At 41.1% G+C, this 27,345-nt stretch overlaps 1 long non-coding RNA gene across 2 annotated transcripts; it reads right to left on the bottom strand.

Annotated features, from left to right (window-relative positions):
• LOC106501949 lies at window positions 1-25,912 on the bottom strand. Of its 2 annotated transcripts, none has more exons than XR_001295489.2 (3): window positions 25,803-25,912; window positions 13,446-13,482; window positions 1-1,026 (listed from the first exon to the last, which is right to left on the bottom strand). It is a non-coding gene; the product is annotated as an uncharacterized LOC106501949 (long non-coding RNA). The 2 variants fall into 2 exon arrangements; XR_001917832.1 differs by lacking the exon at window positions 1-1,026 and adding an exon at window positions 9,989-11,109.

Below are 27,345 nucleotides of genomic sequence, written 5' to 3'. Positions count from 1 at the left end.
AATAATAACAACAGCAGCAATAGTAATTTATTTGAGATCCTGTAGTCTTAAATTCCAACCTAGAGACCAAGAGTGTAGCTTTCAGAATAGCCAATATATTCTCTACCCAGCCTTCCTTATTTTCAACAACCTCTACAGACAATTCTGAGAACCAGTGGAGTAGTTTGTTTCAAACTTTCCTGATGATAAAAATACCACATTGTTTAAACACAGTTTCTAAGGGAGGCCCCACCCCTGGAGATTCAAATTCAATAGGTCTGTAATAAGGACCAGGAATTACTATCATCAGGAGAGTTTGAAAAACATTGGACTAGATAATCTGTAATATTCTTCCCAACTTCTAAGATTCTGAAGATCTGATCCAACTCTAGCTGCTCACTGGTTCTGATAATAGTTTTGAAATACTTGGATTATAGTTATCAAGCCCCAAGAGAAAATATATATGCTTGTAGCTGGCCATGATATTCTTCATATGGTGTCTCTAAAGAATTAAACACATTTTTTAATAAACTAAACAGCAATGAACATGTTGACTTTCCAACTGGCTGCAGTTTGCTATTCCGGCTGATTCCAGTAAATCTATGTATGCATAAATGCAAATGACAAAGTGAATCATTTTTGTTAAAGTATTACTCACTATAAACAGACTTTAAACCTTTGATCAGTTAGGAGTTGAGTGTAATATATTTAAATCAATATTTTGTAAATATTTTCATGTAAACATACTCCATTCTCTGATGATGTGAACACAAGTCACTAGAGTTTCGGTCTAGACACATTCTTTTTTTTTCAGCTAATATTTCACCTTAAAGTAGAGGTGAGAAAGTAAGAGTGTTTGAGTCCTGATCTGCCATCACATTCAGCAGCTTTCAGTAGCCTTTGATTGTCTCATCTGTGTCCGCTCACGAGTAGTGTTCCAGCTCAATGAGCGCAGATCTAGGTCTTCTGCAGGTCCTCTTTTCTTTCTCCCATTCCCTGCAGCTTAGAACCAAAAGCCAAGCTTTCTATGCATTTTTGAAAAAGAGGCTGGGGAAAAAATGAAAAGGAAATTATTACGAAGCGAGTGAAATGTGATTTTTGCATTGAGGTTTTTCTTTCAGAGCACGGTTGCCTTAGTCCAGAGGGAGATGGTGCAGACTCGGCTGCAGCCCCAGAGCTGTTTGCGTCTCTGCTGGTAAACGATGTTCTGAGGAACTGAGAGTCTTGTACGCCCTGCTTGTGAGACATAGGTTGAAGATAAAGGTGAAGAAAGAAGACAGATAAATAGGCAGGAAGAGAGGTTGGCAAACTGGATATAACTACATCCTCCACAACTCAAACAATAGCAACTAAATCCCCCCTTTCACGGAACACTTTGTTCTCCAAAGGGAAGAATGTGCTCAGTTTTGCCATTCTTTCACTGATGATAACAGTTTCTATTCCAAGGCGGCAGGGGAGGGGGTATCATACGTGTTTGGGAGAATCAAGTCATATTATTTTGGAACACATTGACAAAAGCAAGTCGACAATTTTGGAATACACTTTATTTCTCCAAATGTGCTCTAGGAGAACACTGTTGCTGTTGTTTCATCACTAAGTGGTGTCCGACTCTTCTGTGACCCCATGGACTGTAGCCTAGCAGGCTCCTCTGTCCACGGGATTTCCCAGGCAAGAGTACTGGTGTGGGTTGCCATTTCCTCCTCCAGGGGATCATCCCAACCCAGGGATCGAACCCACATCTCCCACTTTGGCAGGCATTGTCAGTGCCTCCTTTGCCGTTCACCAGGGAAATGGGTCAAGAGAGATAAATTAATAGATTACTATCTTTATCATAATTGATGTGTCATTTTAATGACCAAAACAGACACTTCAGTTTAAGAACAAATTCGGCAAGAAATCTTCCACCCAAAAGTACATGTTGACATGTCAGATCTTTCCCTAAAACGACATCCGTCCCCCTCCCCTCTACACTCCCATCAAGAGATAGTCCGCCAGCTGTCTTCCATGTATGTGTAAGTGAGGTCGCTCAGTCGTGTCCGACTCTTTGCGACCCCACGGACTGTAGCCTACCAGGCTCCTTAGTCCGTGGAATTTTCCAGGCAAGAGTGCTGGAGTGGGTTGCCATTGCCTTCTCCAGGTGTCTTCCAAAGCTCCTGCAAATTCCCTAAAGAACAGAACTGGAGAAGCCACGCTATTCCCCAGCGAATTTCAGCTTCCTGTACCTCACAGAATGAGGAAAATCCTACACGCCTCAGGCAAGAAAAGACTGAGCCGCTCCTTCTCCAGGTGACAGAAGATAGACGGAGCAGGCGAGAGAAGTTATCAGGAGGAGGAGGGAGGGGCCAGAGGACTGTGCCCCCACTGTGACCGCTCTGGGCACTCTCAGCCTCCAGGGATCACATCTGGTTCTTCTCTCTTGTTCTCCAGCAACCTGTCTCCTTGCAGTGCCCCAGACACTGCCTGTCACCTCACTGGAGAAGTTCAAACAAACTGGCGCTCTATTCTTTCACCTTGTTCACTCTCAAGTCACTTTGCCTCTACACAATTCAGAACGTGTTTGTTGAACACCTGCTCAGTGCCAGACTCCCTGAGAAAAGTAGTGCAAAGCTAAGTATTTACTCTCTTCCTCACTCAGCCTCGGAGAAGGCAACAGCAACCCACTCCAGTACTCTTGCCTGGAAAATCCCATGAACAGAGGAGCCTGGTAGGCTGTAATCCATGGGGTCACGAAGTTGGACACAACTGAGCGACTTCACTTTCACTTTTCACTTTCATGCATTGGAGAAGGAAATGGCAACCCACTCCAGTGTTCTTGCCTGGAGAATCCCAGGGACGGGGGAGCCTGGTGGGCTGCCGTCTATGGGGTCGCACAGAGTCGGACACGACTGAAGCGACTTAGCAGCAGCAGTCACTCAGCCTGCCTACTGAGCTATATGCTTAGGGCCACACAGGTAGCTTCATAATGAAGACTATGACATTTTGCCAAGGATGAATGGCTATGGAAACGAAATTGGATTTCAGTGCACCAGTTATCCCTGGGGCAGGGTGGGAGGGGGCCTCTTTCTAGATGTTCCTTTAAGGTAGTGATACTATCCCACATTTGTATAAAGGTCTAGAGTTTACAAAGTCTTCTCATAAACATGATCTCATTGAGAAATGTTGAGAGTCAGCTTTTCTTTCACAGTTTACAGATGACAAAAATGAGGCTAAGAAAAAGTAAGATCATGCTGCACCAAGAGGTTTTTAACATAATATTGTTCAACAGCTGGTATACACCCAGAAAAAGCTAGGCTAGCTCCCGATTATAATGTTATTCCCTTAGGTATTTCCAAAGTATAGCTTCAATTATCCCACAGAATAAGATTTGGAGGCAAAAAGATGCCAAGTACTGTAAGCACATGTCACCAGTGGACAGGAGGAATTGTCACAGCTTTCTTACACAGTGTCCAGGAGATAAGATAATACATTTCTCAGGGTCTGGAACATTCTTCTCTGGATCACTATGATACAAGACCTATAGATGGAGTTGAGGGTGGGGTTCTACAGACTTCAGCTCAGAACACAAATTAAAGACTCCAGGAAATTTCCCAAACTGTGCAGCTCCCTGGGCAAATAATCAACCTGGATTTAAATGACATTATCTTCAGGTGAAAGAATCTGCCTGCAATGTGGGAGACCCAGGTTCAATCCCTGAGTAAGGAAGATCCCCTGGAGGAGGAAATGGCAACCCCATCCAATATTCTTGCCTAGGAAATCCCAAAGACAGAGGAGCCTGGTGGGCTACAGTCCATGCGGTCACAAACATTCAAACATGACTGAGCAAGTAACATTTTCACTTCTGTCATCCCCCGATGAGGGTAGACATTAAGAAGACTGTCTTCAGGAAGGTGCAGGAGCTGAGGAGTTATTGCTTCACAAGGACCCATCTATAAAAAACTGGTGCTGTTGTCACTGGACACGCCAAACTTCGATGAGGCTAGGGAACTAGCTTATGCACATTGAAATGGGCTGGAGCTCCTCGGATGAAAGACATCTCTATAAGACATGTGGATGTGCATTTGATAATCTTTGACATATGTTTAATATTTAGATTTCCAAGATTACTCATGTTAATATCCGCTGCACATCTTACTTTTTTGCCTTTTGTGCTCACTGGGAAATGTGGGTTTGGACACGTTTCAAGCCAGATTTGTTCCTGTTGCTTTATTGCTGCTAACCACGGGGTCACTAAAATGGGAAAATCATCTGCTTCTTCTTCCACTGAACTTTGAATTCAAAACTTAACAATTCTGAAAATAAAAAGAAAGAAAGAAAAGGAGGAATGAAACAAGTAAATGAATAATGAATGCAGTAAAAATAAATGTGTGGTTCTGAGCCCCATTTAATTTTTCTTCAATGACAGTGTTGTTAATGCTATAAAATATTTTCTCTGATAAATGCGAGTTAGCTAATTTGCATGAATGGCTCGTCTGTCATTGTTTTAGTCTGTTGAGTTATGGGTTTTTAAAAATGGGTTCTTTTCTGTTTGACTTCTAATACATTGTTATTATATGTGATCACTGAGCTTTCCTAATGCCATGCTGAAAACATGGGTTTCATCTTTTTTTAAAAAAATGTAATTTGAGACAAGTAATTTATGTCATAATGAAGTTCTTCAGATAAATGTATTTATAAGGAAAAGTCATTGACACATTAGTTAGTATTCCTTTTTAATACAAAAAATAAAATCTGTTTTCTGACAAAGTAGCAACTACACAAAACTTGGGAAATTTAAAATGAAGCCTCCGAGGATCCCCCTCCACACTTAAAGTTCTGTCATTTCCCAAGGACTGAAAAAAAAAAGAGCTCTGCAAAATGTTTGTCGTGCACCTGTCCCACAAAAGACTGAGGAGCTAAAGAAAGGCCTTAGATTCTGAATCTTACATAGACTAATGCAAATTAAATCATGTTAACAATACTGGGGAGAGGTTTCAGTGGGCTTCTTTGGGATAAAGCAAGTAAAGGCAGAAGGAGTGTGCCTAAGCAAGACGGGGATTCCAAGCAGGGTGTCACTCCATCCACCTTTGATTTGAAGGTGTTTTTAAAGTAAACTCAGTGCCCATAAACTTTGAAGCAGACGCCTAGGTCTCCAAATTGTCCAACTGCACGTCAAGAGCAGCATTCGAACACTGATGAAATCGTAACCCATGAGGCAATTACTTCAGAGTTAGAAGCTCTAGAAAATAGCATTCTATGACACTGAAGTGCCATCTCAGCAGTCATCACAGTGTAAAGCACTAATGAGTAAGTGCTCTCTGGCTGCCTTGCCCCATAAATGACAGAATCCAAAGACAGGGAACCTGACTTAAATCTACCAGGCATAGAAAACTGCAGGTGTGTTGGGACACCCTACCAGGCATGGCCCAGGGTTTTGCTTCAGCACAAAGTGGAAAGCCTTGGACTCCAAGGTATGTAGACGCAATTTCAAATCCCCCTTGGCCAACTCCCTGCTCTCTTATCTCCTCTGAGCACTTCTTTCCTAACACAGGGTAAGTTCCACATGTTAGCTACTGCTATTCATACTAAAGTATTTATACAGTGGAGAAAATAGGACCCACTCTATGACACTACTTTGAACGTTAGGGATAAGACATTTGTAACTCCAAACACAATACTTGGCATTTAGGTAGCTACTACTCCTACTTTGTGTCATTATCACTAGAATCATCCTCATTGGACTATAAACTGTTCCTTCGAGTAGGGGTTGTGTCTATTGAATTTAGTGGTGAGTCCCCAGCACCTGGGGCTTCCCTGGTGGCTCAACGTAAAGAATACGCCTGCCAATGTAGGAGATGCACGTTTGATCCCCTGGGTCAGGAAGGAGGAGGGCATGGAAACCCACTCCAGTGTTCTTGCCTGAGAAATCGCATGGACAGAGGAGCCTGGAGGGCTACAGTCCATGAGGCTGCAAAGAGTCGGACACCACTAACAACCAAACAACAACAAAAACAACTCCAGCACTTAGAACAGTGCCTAGACATAAAACAATCTATTTGAACCTCTCCCCCTAACAGCGCTGACATAATTCAGACCATATCTGATGTTTGTTTGTATTTTAAATGTAAGCCTTTAATTCCAAAACACATTCAGATTGAAACCAGAGAGCCCTGTGAAAGTTGTGAATAATCTGGTTGTACAGTCAGTTCCAAATAGCTGGAGATCAAGGAAAAGCTCCAGAATCAAAAGACTGAGATCTAGTGTCCCTCTGGTTTCTGCGTCTGTATGACTTAATGCAAGGCCCAAATGTTCCTGAGGTTCAATCCACTACCTATGAAATGAGGAATAATGGTGATGTGGTTTAACCTACTCTAGTAGCATTGTTTTGAGGGCCAAGTAGGGCTATATATATAAATATAACATTGAAAAATGTTTCATGTTCTACAAAATGTTATTGATAATAAATATTACTTATCATTCACCAACATGATTGAATATTCACTTGGCCTCTGGACAAAAGGAACTGTATAGACCAGCAGGCCAAAAACTCAGCCTAGGGGTTTATATAAATGGATTTTATGTTTTTAGATTGCTAAAAAGAAAAAAAAATCAAAACAAGAATTCTAGTTCATGACACATGCGTGTGCACACTAAGTCATTTCAGTCAGTAGTGTCTGACTCTTAGCCACCCTATGGACTGTAGCTCACCAGACCCCTTTCTTCATGGGATTTTCCAGGCAAGAATACTGAAGTGGGTTGCTGTTTCCTTCTCCAGGGGATCTTCCTGACCCAGGGATCAAACTCATGTCTCTTGTGTCTCCTGCATTGGCAGAGAAGTAAACTCAGTGCCCCTAAACTGGGAAGCCCATTTCATGACAAATCTACAATATTTGCGCTCTGAATTTTTAGAGAAAAAGTTGGTCAACCCCTAACTCTTAACAGTTTATATTAATTATAGTTTTAGTTTCTTTTAAGGTTAAACCTTGAAGCAGATGGAAATTGTGCCCTGAACAATTGATGCTCAATTAGCTGCAGCTCAGACATAGCGCAGTTGGTAAAGAATTTCCCTGCAGTTCAGGAGACCCGGATTCAATTCCTGGATTGGGAGGATCCCCTAGAGAAGGAAATGGCAACCCACTCCAGTATTCTTGCCTGCAGAATCCCATGGACAGAGGAGCCTGGCAGGGTACAGTCCATGGGGTCGTAAGAGTCAGACACAACTTAGAGACTAAACCACCACCACCAGGTAACAAAAGAGTACTTCCTTAAATTAAAGGCAGACCCTGGTGCACCTCACCAGCCTTAGGAACACCCTCAAGTCCAGGATGAAAGCTGCCCATTCTAGCCTGCTCAAGTCTCTGGGTCCCAGGTGAGCCTGTCCTCTGTGTCACCAAAGTCAGTGTCTCTCTTATTTACCTCTTTATTTTCAGCATCTATCAAATAGCAAGGATTTCCTAAGTATTTGTTGAATGAATGAGTGAATTCAAATATTCATGCATCTGCTATTCACAGGCTGGCTCCAGCCCTTGCTCTTCCATAACACCTCCAGAAACTACTCCAACCCAGAGGTCTCTCTCATGTCCTAGAGTTTCTCACCCTCTTTGATCCAAGGGAGGCCATGTAGGGTTTTTAAGATACTCTTGAAATGTTGCCTGTACTCTTTGCTAATGATTGTCCAGTTAATGCATTCATTATGTATTTATACTTTGTTCTTCCAATAAGGTTATAAAACTGTCAGGTCCAACATGGCGCCACTTTTGACTTCCTCCTTAAAACCAGCCAGCGAATCCATCTGCACTTGCAGCAAAATACATTAGGATGACTTAACCCCAGTACCTATGACTTGACACGGAGACTATCTCATTGCTGGTTCGCCCTGAATGTCAACCGCTGACCTGAAAATTTCAACCCTGGGTCTCACCATGTGTCGAGTACTAGCTCGTCACTTTGTTCCTTTGTTTCTGGGTCCCAGGAGTGGTCATTTGAGGCAGGGCCTTGTCTTGCCTGGCCCTGCAATAAGGGGTGGAACTCCATCTCTTGGCCCCAGCCCGGTGCTTGGGGCTGCATGCTCTGCACTTGCTCCTGATGCTGACAGCCTTCTGCCTACTGAACGTCCCAGGGCCTTCCAGTGCCCTCGGGCTCCCACGGTTAGATCATTCATCTTGGACCATATTCACAGTCACTTGGCGGGACTGTAACCTCCAGGATATCACATTTTATTCACTCTCTTCCGGACTACCCCAACCTGTGGCGAGTCGCCGGGCCAGATTAGGCCAAGCTGTGAGATACAGTTCTGCAACTTGCGCTTCTCTTTTATCTCCCACATGCCCATATGGTGCCTGAACCACTGCAGGCTTGCCAGAGCGGCTCAGCAGAGATCCATTCATTGTTTTTCCAGCACACAAAAAAATAATAAAAGATGGTCACTTATAAAGTGTCATATCTAAGTTTCTTGTACGTCAAACTCCATGGTTCTCATCCCATCAGACCCAACATCTCCTTTTTATAAAAAATATTTTATGATCCCCCCCTTTACTATCGTGAAATGAATTGTATAGACAGTATACAGTCAGCCCTTAGAATCTGACGCTTATGCAGCCAAGGAGTCAATCAACCACAGATGGAAAACATTAGTTTTTTAAAGTTCCATAAAGTTCCAAAAAGCAAAACTTGAATTTGCTGTGCATCAGCAACTATTGACTTAACATTTACATTGTAGCTGGGCTTCTCAGGTGGTGCAGTGATGGAGTCTGCCTGAGTGTAGGAGCCACAGGAGATGTGGGTTCGATCCCTGTGTCGGGAAGATCCCCTGGAGCAGGAAATGACAGCCCACTCCAGTATCCTTCCTGGAAAATCCCATGGACAGAAGAGCCTGGTGGGTTACAGTCCATGGGGCTGCAAAGAGTAGGACACGGCTGAGCGACTAAGCACGCGCACATGCATATATGTTGTATTTACAACTATTTACATTGTATTAGGTATTATAAGTAATCTAGAGATGATTTAAACCATATGGTAGTATATGCTTAGGTTATATACAAATACTATGCCATTTTATATAAGGGACTTGAGCATTACAGATTTTGGTATCCATAGGAGTCCTGAAACCAATCACTGACAATACCAAGGAAGGGCAGCTTATCATGTATATATATTACCTAGACACATTTTTAAACACCAATATAATGCCCTGCATGTACAATAAAGAAGAAACAAAAGGAAAGTAATTCATAATAATAATGTGCATTTACACGTGTACACAAGAAAGGCTTGAAAAAGTAATCAAATGCTTGCACTGTGATTTCCTCATGCCCAATTCTTGGTAAAGTTTTGGACAAAACAAAATATAATCTTGCCTTAATATACAAAGTAGTTGTAAATTCATGGAAAATTTAGTGTGTATTAAAACTGGGTAGCAAATTATGTAAATTGGAGTTAGGTTTTAGGCTTAGACAGGTTTACCTACATGAATGCCTGGCAGGACATTCAGAAACCACGTGTGATGCTATAAGATTCCACCTTGTGTGCGACCGTCTCACATCCCTGACTCCCACCCAGTTCAGTGACATCTGAAAAATGTTTCCAGGAATTTCCAAAGCACTCTGTAGGGGGCAGTATTACCACCATTGAGAGCTATTGGTTTAACCTACCTATTCAAAACTGTCCTGCACTTAGATCTCCTCTCAGACATAATATCTCCTCTGATCCTGTTGTTGCTGCTGCTGCTAAGTCGCTTCAGTCGTATCCGACTCTGTGCAACCCCATAAACGGCAGCCCACCAGGCTCCCCCGTCACTGGGATCCTCCAGGCAAGAACACTGGAGTGGGTTGCCATTTCCTTCTCCAATGCATGAAAGTGAAAAGCCAAAGTGAAGTCACTCAGTCATGTCTGACTCTTAGCGACCCCATGGACTGCAGCCCACCAGGCTCCTACGTTCATGGGATTTTCCAGGCAAGAGTACTGGAGTGGGGTGCCATTGCCTTCTCCGCCTCTGATCCTGAGACCCCCAACTAAAGGGTTTGACTGAGTGATTGTACTTCAGGGGCTGGCACACCCCAAATCCAAGAGCCAAAGTTGAATGAATCCCGAGATCTCAGCACTACCCAATCTCAAGGCTATGATTTAGGCGGTCACAAGAAGAGGAGATGTCGTTGCACAATGGAAATATGAGAGTTCCCTCTAGCTAATTAATCATATTAAAAGGCAAAACCATCAGGACTCCCTTACTCCACTGACTCTCTGCATCACATACTCCTTTTGCTCTATAAAACCACTGCATGTAAGGGTTGACAGTAACTTTCTCTCCCTCTGCACACAGTTAACGCTTCATCCTATCTCCCAGACCACCTTCTCCTACCCAACCTTCTGCCATTTCTCCTAACACATGTCACAAGCACCCCAGCTCCATGCCTTCTTTTCGAGACCTTATATTGCTAATCCTACCTTCCAACTGACCTTCTTTCCATAGCGTTTCCTGGCTCCAATTCTGGCTACATTTCTACACAGTCTAGGTAGACCCAGAATGCTCTCCCATTGCCCTCATCTGGTTCACCCTGGGAAGGAACTCTGGTCTTCAGGGGCCCACTCTGGGTGATTTCTCTGTATGTTCTCCCATACTTTTGCTCTTCAATATCCATCTTCAGTAAAGTGGGACCTTAATTTATGTGGCATGAGACTCCATCCTCCGGGATGTTTCTCTTGCTGTCTCCTCCTTCATCTCTTAAACTCTATCACTCTTCTAAACCAGCTGAAATATCCCCTCCTCCAAGAAGTCTTCCTAAATATTCTCTCCAAGTTTCTGCACCTCTTCCATAGTCAGTCTCTTTTGCTTCAACCTTGAAGACAAAGGTCCTTTTTAGGATTCTTTTGTGTCCCCAGTGACACAGAGGAATTTGCCACGGTAGCCCAACTGTCCAATCCATTCTTGTGGTTTTATGAACTCAAAAGAAAGGGAAGTGATAGACTGATGGCATATTTGAAATCTTCGAAGAGGAGCCCCTAGGCTCTTCTTCAGAATCACTTCCCTTCTCCTCAACTAAAGTCAAACGCCCTGGGGACACCAGCTGGTCCAGAGATGTCCTTCCCCTCTTCAAGTTGCAACATTAGTGCATTGAAAGTAGATCCAGACCATCACGGTGACTCTGAAAACATGAACTAAGACAATAATAAATTAGAGCAATAGTCAACTCATAGCACTGTGATGCTTTCATGTATGAATTGGAATGTGAACACTGAGATTTTCATTTCATGGTTGAAAAATATACGAGTTGACCCAAATACTAATTTCTGCATTTCCATCATTTACATATCATGGGTCAGTAACCATTTCTTGCCTAAGTGGCTTTCCAAATGAAAAGCTGTAATATTGTAATGGTTTATCATATTTACAAACATTGCATTGTGCTACCCATTCACGGCTTTGGATTCATTGGCAAACAAGCAGATCCCATTCTCCAAGAAGGCAGAGTGGTGCCTGAGAGGAGAGAGCCAGTTCCCCGAGGAGAGATCCATTTGTTTCTTCCTCCCTCAAGTTCAGGAGTCCAGGAACCTCTATTTCACTGGGACATCTTCTAGCCACCTCTTTTCTCCCGTGTGCCATGTGGTCAGCAGGGGCCAGGGCTGGACTCTGCTTGTGTTTCTGTGATTTTTTCTCCCCTCTGGGGCCAAAGAATCTAGCTGCTTTGAAAATGTCTCCTTGGGAGGCTGGAAGTGCTGAGAGAGCCAAATGTGATCTTTGGGAAGGGTAATGCAACCTGATGTTTTTTATTACAGTTCAGAACAACATCGAGTGAAATGCCTACGGTGATTCTTTTCCCTCATTTTAATGCCAGGATAATACAAATCAGCACGTGACTGAACCGGTCTTTGATGTGAGCCCTATCCTTGTCACTGCACTCCTTCACAGTGGCCTGAGTTACCTGCACCATTAGGGATCTCACTCTTATCACTGGACATGAGTTTCTTAGAAATCTGTGTTTTTAAAGGATAATAGAGTTAGCACCATAGATTAAAAGGAGAGCTGGGGTAACTGTTACCCTGCCCCTGCAGGCTCAGTTTCCAGGTCTGACTTGCTCTTTCTTACAACTGGGGTTGAAGGTCAGCATCCAGCCTGTGTGGGGATAGTCGCCCCTTCCTCATTCACACATGCACGCTCTCAGCCCCAGCTGTTCTCCAACTCACACCTCCTTTGCTGAGCTTCTCTTGCTCCTGCTTTGGCACAAACACTTAGAAGGAAACTAAAGGGAAAGCATTGAGGTCATTTATTAGATTCTCCTGTGAATTTGATTTCAGGACTAGAAAGCAGTGCCGTGGCTGTGTGATTTATGAAATCCCTCCTGCTGCTGCTTTTCCTTATTTTGAGGGTGATGTACAAGAAGTGAGTTAGCGAAGAGTTGACTGGTCACATTTCACACCCTCACCTGTGAGTCCTAGCATGGAGGGCATAAAGACAATAATGTGGACAGAGAGGTGGTGGGGAGGGATTTAGCTGTTAATGGAAATTTCTCCTTCAGACTCTCTGGGAAAAAAAAATGTTGCCTTTCAGAGGATGGACCTCCCCACCCCTTTTTTTTCTTTCTCCCTGGCTCCTGTGTTTTAAAAAAGTTAAGGGGTGTGTGTGTGTGTGTGTGTGTAGAGGGGGGCAGTATGTTTGGAGGGAAGCAAGCTGAAAGGGAAGGGAGTGGAAAATGGTTGTTATCATCCCAAAGTCCTTCTCTGGCTGGCTGCAGCTCTGTTTATGAAATGCCATAACAATAGTGAGCTCACGCCTGTGTGCTCCTATCAAGCAGGGTTCCTGGGTGCCAGATGGGCACTTTGTGACTGTATAAGCGTGGATTATTTCATTTCCTACATCTGGGACTCCAAATGGTCTCCCAGAATGCCACAGGAGAGGGATACCACTTCTCAGCTGGGAGCCCCCACCTTCACCAGGGTTCCCAGTGGAGCAGAGGGAAGGAAGCCAGCCATTCCCAAGCGATATCTGAAAGTTGACACACATCAGGGCCAGGGGGAATGTTTTAGAAGCCAGAACAAGATGGAAATAAATAATAACCCATCATGTATGTCAGCAGCAGTTGAAAAAAAGAGGAAAGAACAAATGAAAACCAAATCATAAAGCATTTTCTTCCCTGGCCTCAGAAGATGTTCTGGGAATAATGTTTTGTATTTCAGCTTTGAAATTTGTTGTGATCTTCTAGCCACACACCTCTGGATATTGCTAGTGGTCCAGATAAGGAAACCAAAATGATCTGAGGAATGCCGGCATAGACCGCAGCCTCTTGGCCTCTTTCTTACTTTATTTCAGTTAATGGGATGAGGTGTATTGGTATGAAAGAGTAGCAAGAATGCTTACTTCTCCTAAGTACTGAACCAAAGGTGAGTGTTCGCAGAGGCAGCACACTGAACTGCTGTTTAAATAAATCCGATGGACAGAATTGCCATCCAAAAATCAAACTCTTCTTGTTTTCAGGTTTATTGTGGAAAATCCTTACCTGCTCAAAAGGAGTTATCCAAATCACTTAATTTGTCCTGCAAGAGAAAAAAAAAAAAACTTTTTTACAAGAATATGTGACTTATGTTAAAAAAAAATCTGACAGTTGACTTAACCGTTTTACATAAGATATTTACAAACCATGGCAGATTAAAGGGGGTTTTTATGCATTTTCACATCCTGCTTGGTTTAAAGCAGCAATTTTCTGCAAGGACAACAGAGAAAAAAACACGCTTTACACTGCTTATATTAATTACATTTTTTCATTACCCGTCATGTTTTCTGCAGGCTTGTGTATTATTACTGCAAAATGTAATGAAATAGAAAAAGGAGAAAAGAATGGACTTCTGGGAAATTTTCCAATTCTTGAAATGCAGTGTTAATTGAGAGCTATTTTTAGGGCTGTGCGGATAGTGCAGGACCCAGGGCCATTGGTACAAATGGGTCCAGTCCAGGTGCAGCTTCCCGGGTGACAGCCTGGGTCTCTGCTGCTGGAGAGCTTCAAAATTTCTCTCTTGCTTGGTGCCAAGTCTACTGAAGGACATGGAAGGATTTCTACAGATGAGCTAGTCACAAAGGAAGTAGAAGAAAAGCAAGGGGAGATGAAGATGGATCCACATGGAGCCCAGGCTCAGTGATGCTTGGTAGCGATTCCCAACCTCACCTTCATCCACTCCATCAGAATGAAAGAAAACTAATCAATATTTAGGAAAATGGTGACATAAAGTCCAATATGTTCCAAGGCCCTTTCAATAAGGAATTCAAAAAGTGTCCATGAGGTGGTGGCCAACAAGACCCTTTATCAGGAAACTTCTTCCCCTACTGGAGAATTTACAAGTTCTTAGTGTTGGGTATATCCTGCCAAAGACTTGAGGAAAATTGTCTCCCAAGGCAGGAACTCGGTGAATTGGAGAAATATTTTTCTTTTATTACTAAACTATATAGATCATAGATTTAACTTCCCACTTGATTAAGCTGAATAGATGACTCTCAAATTCATTGAGGCCCTTCTGTATTACTTCTGTACCCCAGAATCCCATTTCCAGATGTAGTATTAGAACTAACATTGCAAATGATAGAAGACACATAGTAAACATGTTTATAGGGGCCAAGTGTTCTTCTAAGGAAAGGTCCCAGAAGGGCTTCAAAGAACTTAGAAACTCTGGGCACATTTGAAAATTCTCTATCTCAATATACCATAAAGCTTTTGAGGCTCTCTTGAGTGTTTCAGCCACCCCTAAACATTAGTCTCTTGCAAATGCATTCTATAAAAAAAAATAAACAACTGCTAAAACCCATAAATTCCTATAATTCTTATTGCTGCTTCCATTTTCACCAAGTAAAGACAACTGTCCATAAAAGTCATCTGGCCAAAACTCGCTTAAGGCTCTCAGACTTAGAAATCCTGTGTGAGCAGCATTTCACCCAGTTAAAAGCAACTGAGCAGAACAAAGGGAAAACACTTTCCAGTCAATAGTTTTCCCTGAGCTATGAGGGAGGTGCCCTGCCCACCTGTCTCTGCTGCTTCGGGCTGCCCAGGGCCACAGCCAGTGCTGTGAGCTCACTCTGAAGCCAGCAGACTGCACACCCTGCTGCAATGTTGTCATCAAAGGCAAACTGGCTGTCTGCCTTGAGACTATAGCCTTAGCCCCAATTTACACGTTGTTTGGAATAAAGTGTGCAATAAAAAGAGAAATTCCAACATTCCTAGGAGTTTCTTCCCAGAGCAAAGTTACCTACAAGAGTTGTTGGTAAAACCAGTGGTACATGGAGTGAGAAGGAAAAATGGAAATGGTACATGAGAACCAAAATTCCATAGCTGGGTAGAGAGAAACATGAGTTTCCAGTTCCCATTGCCAGGATTCAGAACACAAAGATTAACTCAGATAGTTCCTGGCCAGGCTGGCCCACATTCAGTGCCATCTAAAGCTGGGCTAACCAGCTGGTAGGAGGATTCCATCTCCTGCTCATCACAATGATGACAAGAGGTGATCTAAGCAGTCCTTGGTTTACTCCAAGTAATTCCCCTTCTTAATCACCTGCTGCTTCAGATATGCCTCTTTGGACTTCTGTGCTTATTTTAATTCTAACAGGGTTAGATATCTATTTCTCTTTTAATCAGCTTTTAACAATAGCTGTTCACCTCTGCTATGAATGATATTTAGTTCCCTTACACTCCCCCCTCCCACTTTATCTACCTCCATCTTCCCAGTTTCTAAAACTTATGGCTTAGATTTTCTTACTGGTTACATTTGTAGTGTTAAATAACATAACCAATGTCTGTGTCTCATTTTAGCAACTTTATGTATGTTTGATAAGGGTATTGTTGGCTCTCTATTTCCCTCTTCCACCCCACGTCCCCCACCCCAAATCCCAGTATCTGTCAACTCTACTGATATATTTACATTGTCAAAATTGATAACATTTATGTTCTTTTCTGTAATTATAATTAAGCCTTCTGTGAGTTTGTCTAGGGATTGACTCTAACAATTAATAACCTACAACCTATAAACAGGGCTTATATGATCACGATTATATAAATATTTTTACTTGTGGACCAATCTCTTTCTTTCCTGAGACATCCACCCAGCTGTCTCTGAATTTCTGCTCCCATCCAGGCAGCTCGGTCTTGAGTGACTGCCCAGCTGTCACCAAGGGACTTCCCTCTCTGCCCTCTCTAGGTTAGAGCTATTGTTTCCTGGATCTCATGCCTTCCTCCTTCATGATGTTTTCCTTTTTTCTGGAGTTCACTCTCCATGATTTTTTTTTTTTTTTCAGAAATAGAAACTATAATTTATTTTATGTTTGCTATGTTTTTCCTTTTGCTACTTAACTAGGGTTTGACTGGGGATAGAATTCTATGGTCAAAGTTATTTTCCATCAGAACTTTGAAAACATCATTCCATTGGTTTCCAGCATCCAATGTTGCTGATGAAAAGTCAAATTCATTCCTGATTCTCATTACCCAAAAGATAATCTTTTTTTTTTTTTCCTGTATTGTATCTCTTTAGGAGTTCCTCATTTTTCCTGGTGCTTTAAAGTCTCATAGGTATGTGTCTAGATATGGACAAAAACTAGTTTTAAGACATTTTGATAGAGATATCTGCTCCTTTTTACCTTCCCTGTTAGGATTAGAAAGAAGCTCAGTATTGGTTTCTGAAACTCACATTGCTATCAGGGAAGAAATAAATCATAATATGATTTTCTCATATCTGACAAATTGAATTTAGAGTATGAAGTTCAAATTTTTATAAACAAGTTAATAAACACATCATCACTAATAAATTTTTAAAGCCCTCAAAGCCTATAAAATAGAAGTTTCCCATGCCTCATTCATAAAGTATAAGGAAGAAGGTGGGTGAGAAGAAAAATTTGACTAAATTTTTGACATTTTCTTACATTTGCCAAAAACCCAAAACTATTTGACTGTGTTTTAAGAAAGTGATGAATATAAAGGAGAGAGTTTATGGAAGAAGGAATGTAAAGAAGTACTTCCTTGGATAGATTTTGCATAAATACCTCATCCTATAGCAAATGAACCTGGGTTTTAGAACATACAGATCTGAACAGGAACTCCAGCCCTGCCATTTTCTAGTTAAGTGAGTCAAGCAAATTAAATTCAATAAATGTTACTTTCCTTCCTTCTTTATCCCTAATTCCATGGGCTTAACATTGAGGCTTGGATAGTTATAAATGTTCTATCCAGTGTACCATGATGAGGTACAAAGGATCAGTTTAGAAATGTAACAGAATGTTAAACTGGAAGTTCTGACTGATGCATTGAGATACAATTGATGTTGCATTCCAAAGAAAGTGCTAGACCATATGCAGAATTTCCAAAAGGAGAAATATAGAAGAACCAATTGCATAATCCTTGAAATCTGTCATTCACATTAAAAAATTACATAAAAGGGCTTTCACATAAAAGGGCTCTGCAAGTGGAAATTAAGGAAAATTTTGTGACAGGGATTTTAGAAAAGAGGTTTGGGGATTCTGGGACTCCTTCTCAGGAAGGTCAGTGGAGCTCTGAAGACCTCAATGTGTATCTCCTGCAGCTTGGGAATAAGTAACCAGGCCTAGGTTATATCTGAAGCCATTAAAATGACCCTTAGAAGCAAGGTAATAGACTACTTTTTAAAAAATAACTACTCACCAAGGTTTTTGAACACTGAGAACTAAATCTACAAGGCCCAGGACCATTTAAAAGGATCTGACTAAGGAGTGGCTTAGTAGACTAAGGAGACGCATAAGAATTGTTCTCCTAATTTAGACACAACTATCTTGAGCTATGGGCTTCCCTGGTAGCTCAGCTGCTAAAGAATCTGCCTGCAGTGCAGAAGACCCCAGTTGGATTCCTAGGTTGGGAAGATACCCTGGAGAAGGGATAGGCTACCCACTCCAGTCTTCTTGGGCTTCCCTAGTAGTTCAGTCGGAAAGAATACACCTGCAATGTGGGTGACCTGGGTTCGATCCCTGGGTTGGGAATATCCCCTGGAGGAGGGCATGGAAACCCACTCCAGTACTCTTGCCTGGAGAATCCCCATGGTCAGAGGAGCCTGGTGGTCTACAGCCTACGGGATTGTAAAGAGTCAGACATGATTGAGTGACTAAGTGTGAGCATCTTGAGCTATATCATGTTTATATGCACAATTCCCTTTTTTAGTAGATAGTTCCATACTGCTCAGGCTTCCCTCATAGCTCAGTTGGTAAAGAATCTGCCTGCAATGCAGGAGACCCTGGTTCAATTCCTGGGCTGGGAAGATCCGCTGGAGAATGGATAGGCTACCGACTCCAGTATTCTTGGGCTTCCCTTGTGAGCCAGCTGGTAAAGAATCCACCTGCAATGCGGGAGACCTGGGTTCGATCCCTGGGTCAGAAAGATCCCCTGGAGAAAGGAAAGGCTACCCACTCCAGTATTCTAGCCTGGAGAACTCCATGGACTGTATAGTCAGTCCATGGTGTTGCAAACAGTCGGACATGGCTGAGCAACTTTCACTCTCTATAATGCTCAGAGTGAACACTGTGATTCTATTGTACATCCATAATATGTCTACAACAGTTCTAAGTTACCATATAATTAAAAATAACAGCTAATATTTATTGAGACCTTTCTATGTGCCAAGCACTCTTCTAAATATTTCATATCTATTAACTCACAAGAGCCCCTACTAAGTAGACATTTCTACTGCCATCCCCATGAGGAAACTGAATCACACAGAAGGTAACTTGCCCACAGATTCATAGCTAGGAAATGGTAGAGCTAGCATTCAACTCAAGTGGTCTAGCTCTTAGACCCAAGCTCACAACAATCATTACATTCTCTCTCTAAGGCTTGGCAAGAACAGTTCCAAAGAATTAAGTTCCCTTTCTTCTATTTTCAATAAATAAAGCTCCAATTAGCATTTTCAAACCTCCAGAAGAGTTTGTGCTGGTTTGAAGACTTCCTAAAAAAGAAGTAAAGAGCAGATTTCAACTTACAGAATTATTTTTCAAAAATAAGGTGGTGTAGGAATAAAACAGAGGAGGAAATAAGTAAATATGGTACTTGGTATCTGAAACTGGCCATTCATCAAGACATGTCAGCAACACCCAACTTAAATTTGATGAGTTCAATATTTTCAGGACTAGCAGAACTCCTTGTGATCTGTATAACTGAGCAGAACTTCTTGGTTAAGATGGGCCTGGGGCTGGACCTCAGCTCTCAAGGCTAAATTTCTTCATTCCATAGTTCTTCCAGGTCACTGTCAAAACCACTGGTAATTTTACACTGCAGTGATCTGTGCCTTTTCCTGGCCTGAGGATAAATAGAAAACTTAACAGTTCTGAGAGCTGTTGACACCATGTACTGAGAAACACAATCAGAAAACGTTAAAGGAAACCCTTGAAGGATGTGAATGAAGAATGTGGACATTCACACATGGAAACTCCCCATGTGATGCCAGCTTTGCTCCCCAGCTCTGCAACCAAAAGGTGAACAAGTTAGAGAGGGAATAGGGGTGCATGCCTGAAGCTTTAATAGAAAACAATAAGGGATGAGCATTCCTAGCAAGGCTTCAAATGACCATTGGCTGGTAGGCAGAGGATTCTAGTGTGCTCAAGAGAAGGGTTACAGTGATTAAAAAAAGACATCTACAGGAGGATGGGGAAAATCCAGTTCCACCACAACAGCTACCAAATGTAGTTGCTTGTTTTCCTGTTTGACAAACACACATGGATACACTTTTTATTTCCCCCTTTAAGTATGTATGTAACCCCTTTAAGACTCAATCTAAGGTCACACACTTACAGAAACACTAGGGAGGTACAGATGCCTTTCCTGAACCCTACAACTGGATATTTGATCTGACAACAGACAGTATGTTTGAACTGAGAACAGGAAAATACCTTACAATCTCTGTCAGCATGAGTTATAAGGAAAAGTTAAGAAAAAGGAAGGGGTTGCTGGAGGTATAAAGTAAGCTATGGATCCTGGCTTTGAAGTATGCACAACACAGACACTTGGGAGCTCAGATCTAATTGCTGCTCCAGCCCTAGATCCCACTCGAGTAGCCTAAGCAATAGCCCTGGAGTCTTCTCCTCGTTAAGTATAATAAAAGTGGTTTCAGTTTTCCCTCTCACAGTATTTCCCTTCTTATTTGCCAGAGATAGATGTAGACAGCTTCATTCTTAATGTAATTACTGTTCCCTCAATATAAATGGCTTTCATTCACTCACTTATCCATTCAATATATAAACACTAAGTGCTGATCTAGGTACAGGAGATTCACAGATAATTAAGCCCTTATCCTAGTCTGTGAAAAAATGAGAGATGTATAATGTGTTATATATGAAGGCAATAACAGAAGTATGTGCTTGATACAGTGACTCCAGAGAGGACAGGGTGATTAAATAGAAGGGACAAAGTATTCTGGTAAATAATGACCTAGAAAGAAGAACAGGAAGAGTTTAAGGCTCTTCCCTCATTAAAATAAGTCTGTAGGACTTGGGCATCTCCATCTGAGTCCTCATCCTGTCTTCCTCCAAGTCCTGGGATTCACATGCTATGTAAGTCTCAGAAACAGGAGAAGTGGTTGCTTAAGCTATCTTGCAGACTTGAATAAATCAACAACGGGCCTGTGAGCAACGACCTTTGACAAGTCCTGTGTTTGGCTCAAGTGCAAGAGAACACAGTGCCCAAGCAGAGAACAATCTGCCTGCCCAGAGACCCTCTGGAGGTGAGGCTCTGTCAGCGAGTGCTACAGGGACTGGCCCTGGGTACACTGAACTCTGCTCATCAGAAAGCACAGCCTTGGGGAGGGTCCTCCTGCAGGCGCTGCAAAGTGATGATTAAGAGGCAGCACAAATCACATGGATCCTGTCCTAGCCTTATGCTTTCTGAAGATAATGATGATGAACGAAATGATGAATGGGCTATGATAATCCTATAAAAACCCTCCTGTCTTCTCTTACCTTCTTTTCTTCTCGTATTCTTTTCCCTATCTCCAAATCCATTCCTCTAACTCTCTGATGATTCAAACCACTTTTCCTAGGAAGACAACCTGAAAATGTCCCCCACAACGGCTCCTGAGCCACCTGAAACCTGTCTCCCTTGCTAATGACAAGACCCATCTCAGCTGACACAAACCATTTTTATGTGGAGTATTTGATGGTTCTGTGTTTTGTTCTGATGATTGTTAGCTCTTTTGGTTCATTGGCGTTGGAAATAAATCACATCTAACCTCTTTTGTACTAAAATTAACTGTCTCCTTGGACTGATTATCCTGCCCTTGGTCTCCGCGGAGTTGCACCCATAGGATCTCCAACGTGCTTGGCAGCCCGAGCAGTTTGCTGAAGTTCCATGCGAGGGGAACAAGACTGGCTTTCCCAGGCTCTGGTCAAGAGGGCTTGGCTACTTCTAAAAACAGCAAAAATGCTTCAGCAACATTCAGAAACCAAAGCAGGAAACAGAACCCCTCTCACATGGATGGACAGCAAAGGCTCTGGCAGGACAGGAAACTGGAGCATTTTGAACAGGTTCATCCACCTGTTTACCATGTGGGTTTAGTTTTCTCAACAACATATTGTAATTCCAATTTTGAATGTGTCAGAAATATTTTTTTCATGATAAAATTGTTTTCCTTGAAAAAGAAAAAGCACAATTCAAAAGAACATAGAGGGGGGAAAAATCATTGTTTTCCAACCTGGAAAACACCTTTCCCGCAAATTAATACATAAACAAAGGTTCTTTTTCAGATGATGGAGAAGTGGTCCTCAAAGAGAGAAAAAAAACAGTTTGGCAACCTCAACAGAGGAGAAAGTGGGACCCAAAGGATGTCAGGTAACAAGCATCTGGTCTACCCCTAATTTCAAGGGTTGAATCTAACTAAACCAAACCAACATGCACTGCTTACCTCTTCAAGTTGTCACCCACCCTTGCAGAGGCAAGTTTGACCTTGTGTTGACCTGAAACTTTTCCCTCTATGTTTCATACATCATTTGGATGCTCCTTCAACCTTTCAGATTTCCCACCACCACCACCACCCCCTGACCAGCTCATTCTCTGGCTCTTTCTGTGCTTCCCTGATTCTGCATGTGAACTGTCAAAATAAAATAAAAAACTCAGCATAATAAAAAACCCAGAACCATCAAAAATTGTTAAAGTTGTTTCTCTTTCTGATCTCCTGATTTCTATTAAAGGCAGCACTGTTCTACTGCACATATATGCTTAAGATCGAACGACACTCCCTCATCACCCAGCACAGCATTTTAATTCAGCATTGCCTGCATCATGATCCTTTCCTGCCTAAAAAACACCATCAGTGGCTGTTCTTTAGCTCTTACATGGCGGTATCCCCACTGCTCCTTTAAGATTTCACAGCATAACCAGATGTTAAAGGACTTCTATCCATAAATTAGCCTTAAACTCCTGAAGGAAGCCCCTGCTCCAGCCATGTCTGCTCTCCAAAAGCATCTAGCATATTTACCTCCAAGTCTCTGTTCATGCTGTACTCTCCACCTTGAATGCCTCATCCTTCTCTCCATAGGCTTAGACCTTTCCATTCATCATACTTTACTTGAAGACCCATGTCATCAGTGAAGCCTTTGGGGCCACCCAAGTTCTTGGTAGTCTCTCCCTCCTCTCTTGAGCCTGTATGGCAATTAGAGTTTGCACGGCTTGTTTGACAATTATCATTTACTCTCTTGTATAACCATTAATCCAGCAGACATTTTTGAGCACCAACCATCTTGCCCATGGCAGATTCTTTGATATTTGCTAATCATAAAAGGTTAATTAGAAACAAGAAGTATGGAGGAGGAGGAATAATGGGCAGAACAAGCAGGTCTAAGAGAAAGAACCTTTTAAATAAAAGAGATGTAAAGATGTCCTACATCATAGGAAGGAGGGCCATTTAATAACGTGTTATGTCTCACCTCCAAGCCCATCTGTATATTCTCCATTCTGTGATGCTAGTCCGGGACTTTACAAATGTTTTTGCTTTGCCAGCTGACCTCCTAAGAAGCTGTATTAATAGGGAGTGCTACAGAAAGGTAGTCTGGAGGTGGTAGACGAGATTCGCTCCTTCCTGTCTGCTCTTTGTTGCTTTCTGTGGGCTTCCTGTCCATTCACGTTTCCAATCTGTGTCACCCCAGCAATGCTCCCTCACCTCATCAGTGGCAGCTCCTTCTAGTAATAGCAGCTGAATTCAGTTCGAAGCTTTTCCAGTTCATAGAACCAGCCTCTCTGTGCCACCACCCCTATCCTGAGACACCACTGCACACCAGCCAACATGCACTCAGCCTTTTCCTAATGCAGAGACACCATAACCAGGCACGCATCACTTCTCAGAGGTCTGGCTTCATCTCCTTGGGGCTCCTCCTTTTAGGTTCTAAGTTTCAATAATTTTAAGTTCTTCCCTTTGTTCTCTCAGCCCTAAGGGTGATACATGCTTCCCACTTTCACGATATCTTAGCATCTTCTTTCTACCTTTTTAGTTATCTGGCTAACACCTTTTCATATTAAATTCTATTCAATAACTGGTACAGTTTCTATCTCCCTATAGGACCCTGATTGATACAGAAGGAACTAGTTTATGGGCATTAATTAAAATAATGCAAAGTGGTGCCGCTAAAATGCTGATAGATATATTAAATATTCAAACAATCCAAAAGAAGGAAGGAAAGAGAATAAGAGGAATAAAATTCAGAAGAGACAAACTAAAGTCAAACATATTACATTAAATGTTAAAGCACTTAACTGCCCCCCAAAAAATGCAAAAATGATCAGAAGTGATTTTTAAAATGGAAGATCCTACAATATTCAGACTTTAAAGACATATTTTAAATGTGATGACACATAGGTTGAAAGTAAATGGATAAAAAGAAGATATATATTGCAAACAGTAAACATGGAAAAGCTGGGAATGGCTAGATTAACAAAGACAAAATAGACATCAAGGCAAATAGTACATCAAAGACAAACATGGACATTTTATAATAATTATGCTATGTCCATCAGAAGGAGAGAACAACCATAAATTTGTATGTGCATAATAACAACTTTAAAATACAATTTAAAAAAAGTTTAAAGGAAGTAATATAAAATCCACAATCATAGTGGGAGATTTAAGTACTCTTCTCCCAACAATTCATTGAAAAACTAGAAAAAAACCACCCTATCTACAGAGGATCTGAATAACACTATCAATATGACCTAACTGATATTTCTAGATATTTATGCAATCCATCATCCAACTTCTTTTCAAGCGCAGTTGTGTAGTCACCAAGATAGAACTTATACTAGACCACAAAAATAAGTCAAAAAAATTTTAAAGCATTGAAAACCAGGATAACAGCAGAGGATTAAACAACTAATATGCAAATTGAACTCAGCCCCCCAAATTAAACAATAATGACAACACTACCAACAACCACTGCCCTCAATGAAAAAAATTCACATCAAAGCACATTACTATGAAAGCTCAGAATTCCTGGGATGTAGTGGTATATAGGATTAAGGAGTAAATCACAAAACTCCCAGATGGGGAAAATTAGATCCTTTACAAAGAAACCAACCCAACTGGCATCAGATTCACCACTAGCAGTATCTTCAAAACTTTAAGTGACAATGATTTGCAATCTAGATTTCCATTCCCAGCCAGTCATGTGGGTAGTAAAGGGACATTTTAGACATGCAAGAACTAAAACATCATGTTCAAGAATTTAATGGAAAGCATGTGTCAATAAAACAATAAATAAACCAAAGAAAAAGAAAGACATGAATCCAGAAAACATATCAGAAAAGAGGCAAAAGCATCATATAATGACATCTGTGAAATCTTTCAGAAAGAAAAAAGTCCATGTTGGAGCAAAGAGAGGGAATCTGGGGGGAGAAATTCTCTAGAAAATTTAGAGCTGCTGTGCATGAGTCCCTTGACAAAACTGTTTATTTATAGTAGAGATATTAGAAGATTTGCAAAATTAATCATAAGCATATAAAAAGAGATTTCAAAAAAAATTAAGGCAATGTCATTTTCAGCAGAAAAAAAGGGCAGGACAAGGAAAGAAATACAGTTGCAATTCACCATGGCTCATCACTGGACAATGTTTACATGTACATAACAAACTAAAGTTGTTTTTTTTTAAAATAAATATGTGGAAAGGGAGAGAAGAAGATATCAAAAAGTTAAGTTTTTATCTACTATGGCAAAAATACAATAAAATATTCCTAAAATTTATCAGTCAAGAAATAAGCATATTATTTACATTAAATGAAGTAATAACACTTAGAACAGTGACTATTACATGGTAAGCAGTATCAGCTATTATTAGAAATACAAAGTTAAATATCAGGAGAAAGAGCCAGAAATGAGAGCGGTTGTCTCTTGGGCATAGGATTCAGAGAGAAGGAAAACTATTTTGGTTCATTACAAGCTTTTTAGTACTACATGACTTTTAAAATAATATACATGTATTGGTTTTATAAAAATAAAAATTAAATTAATAATAAAACAGCTATACTGTAGAATAAAATATAAACATAAAAACGTTAAGGCATTAACAGAAGTAAAAAGTAACTTATAAGTAAGGTGAATATAAATTTTAAGAAACAAAGTATGTATTGTAAAAAAGACATATTAAGCTTTTTCATATACTATTGAGTTAAAAACTAAACAAATTTTTAAAAATCATGCATACTCAAAAACAAAAAGAAACATATTCCATAAACAAACAAAATATAAAATCCCCCAAAAAAACAAAACCCAGAACAAAACAGAGAGGTCCTTCTAAAAAGAGATATTGAAAGCTAGAGAAACAACTGAGAAACCAAGTTAAGTGAAAATTAAATATCCAGTGCATAAAATGGATACAAACCACCTACCTGAGACTAGAAGTCGGAATAGTGCTTTATCATCATTGCTAAGTCACTTCAGTTGTGTCCGACTCTGTGCGACCCCATAGTCGGCAGCCCACCAGGCTCCCCCGTCCCTGGGATTCTCCAGGCAAGAACACTGGAGTGGGTTGCCGTTTCCTTCTCCAATGCATGAAAGTGAAAAGTGAAAGTGAAGTCGCTCAGTCATGTCCGACCCTCAGCGACCCCATGGACTGCAGCCTTCCAGGCTCCTCCATCCATGGGATTTTCCAGGCAAGAGTACTGGCGTGGGGTGCCATCGCCTTCTCCTTTATCATCATTAATGGCTGCCAAAATATCTCTGTCCATCAGCCCAAAATTATAGCTAAAAAGAAGCCACTTGTCCATAAACAGGGATAAGCCCTGAGTTCCTGTATTAGAACTAGGACAATGCATTCATGGGAAGGCTCCAGAATTTTACCATTTCTGCAGGGTGATAGACCCATCTGAGTCACAGCTATAAGCCTTGGTCAGAAATAGGCTGTAGGGGTGGGACAAAAGCTGCCATGAAACCATCCCTATAAGGACAGCAGGTCCCAAGAAAATGAGAGGATGAGTTCATAAACAAAATTCAAAACTGTACTTTTAAAAATCCTTATCAAGGAGAGAAAGCCAATAACCAGAAGAGTGGAGAAGGTTAAACCCAAGAACAGAGATATATTTGAGTGATACAGAAAGGACATTAAAATGAGTAGCTTTTTAAATTCTTGGAGAAAAAAAAAGGGATAACATTCACAAAAGAGGACAAATAAATAATAAAATAAATAAAAATACTTATGAACTGCCCAAAAAGTTATCAAAAAAGATTAAATCTGGGGAAAAAAAAGAGGGAATTTAAGAGACATAGAGCATAGAGAAATGATTTTAAAGCTCCACCATTTATCTCATAATAGTCATTCATAAGAACAGACTAGAAAGAATAGGGGCAAAGGGGAGAGTACAGAGAGATAGTAACAGAATTTTCCAGAACTGAAGGGACTCGTGAGTTCTGAGACTGGGAACGCCCATCAAGTTTTAAAAATTCACACCTAGATATATCATAGTGAACGTATACAATATCAAAATTAAAGAGAACATAAAAGAATCAGAGATAAAAGACAGACAACCAATAAGGTAATGAGAAAACTGACAAAGGACTTCTCATTAATAGCAATGACTATCAGGCCTATGGAATAATCTTCAAAGCATAAGGGAAACATGCTACGGATCCAGAACTCTATACAAACTGCTGCTCGACAACTGGGATTCAGAAAACTATTGACCACAAGCTCTATCCTTTAAAAAGCTACTCAAAGATGTACTCAGTAAGGGACATAAATTAACCTTGGAGGGAAAAGGAAATGTGTGGGGAAAAAAATTGGTACAATGAGTTAGTAAATCTAAAAAAGAATTGATTATAAATAATAACACAAATAATTCCTGTGTTTATAAAAATAATTCCTGTGTATATAACTCCAATACTAGATCATTTTAGTGTAAGATCAATGAAAGTTTACTCAGATGAGAGTATGAA

Source organism: Capra hircus, chromosome 3 (genome assembly GCF_001704415.2).
Source record: "Capra hircus breed San Clemente chromosome 3, ASM170441v1, whole genome shotgun sequence".
Classification (NCBI taxonomy): domain Eukaryota; kingdom Metazoa; phylum Chordata; class Mammalia; order Artiodactyla; family Bovidae; genus Capra; species Capra hircus.
Note: the sequence above shows the minus strand (reverse complement) of the source record. Positions and strands in the feature narration are given on the sequence as shown.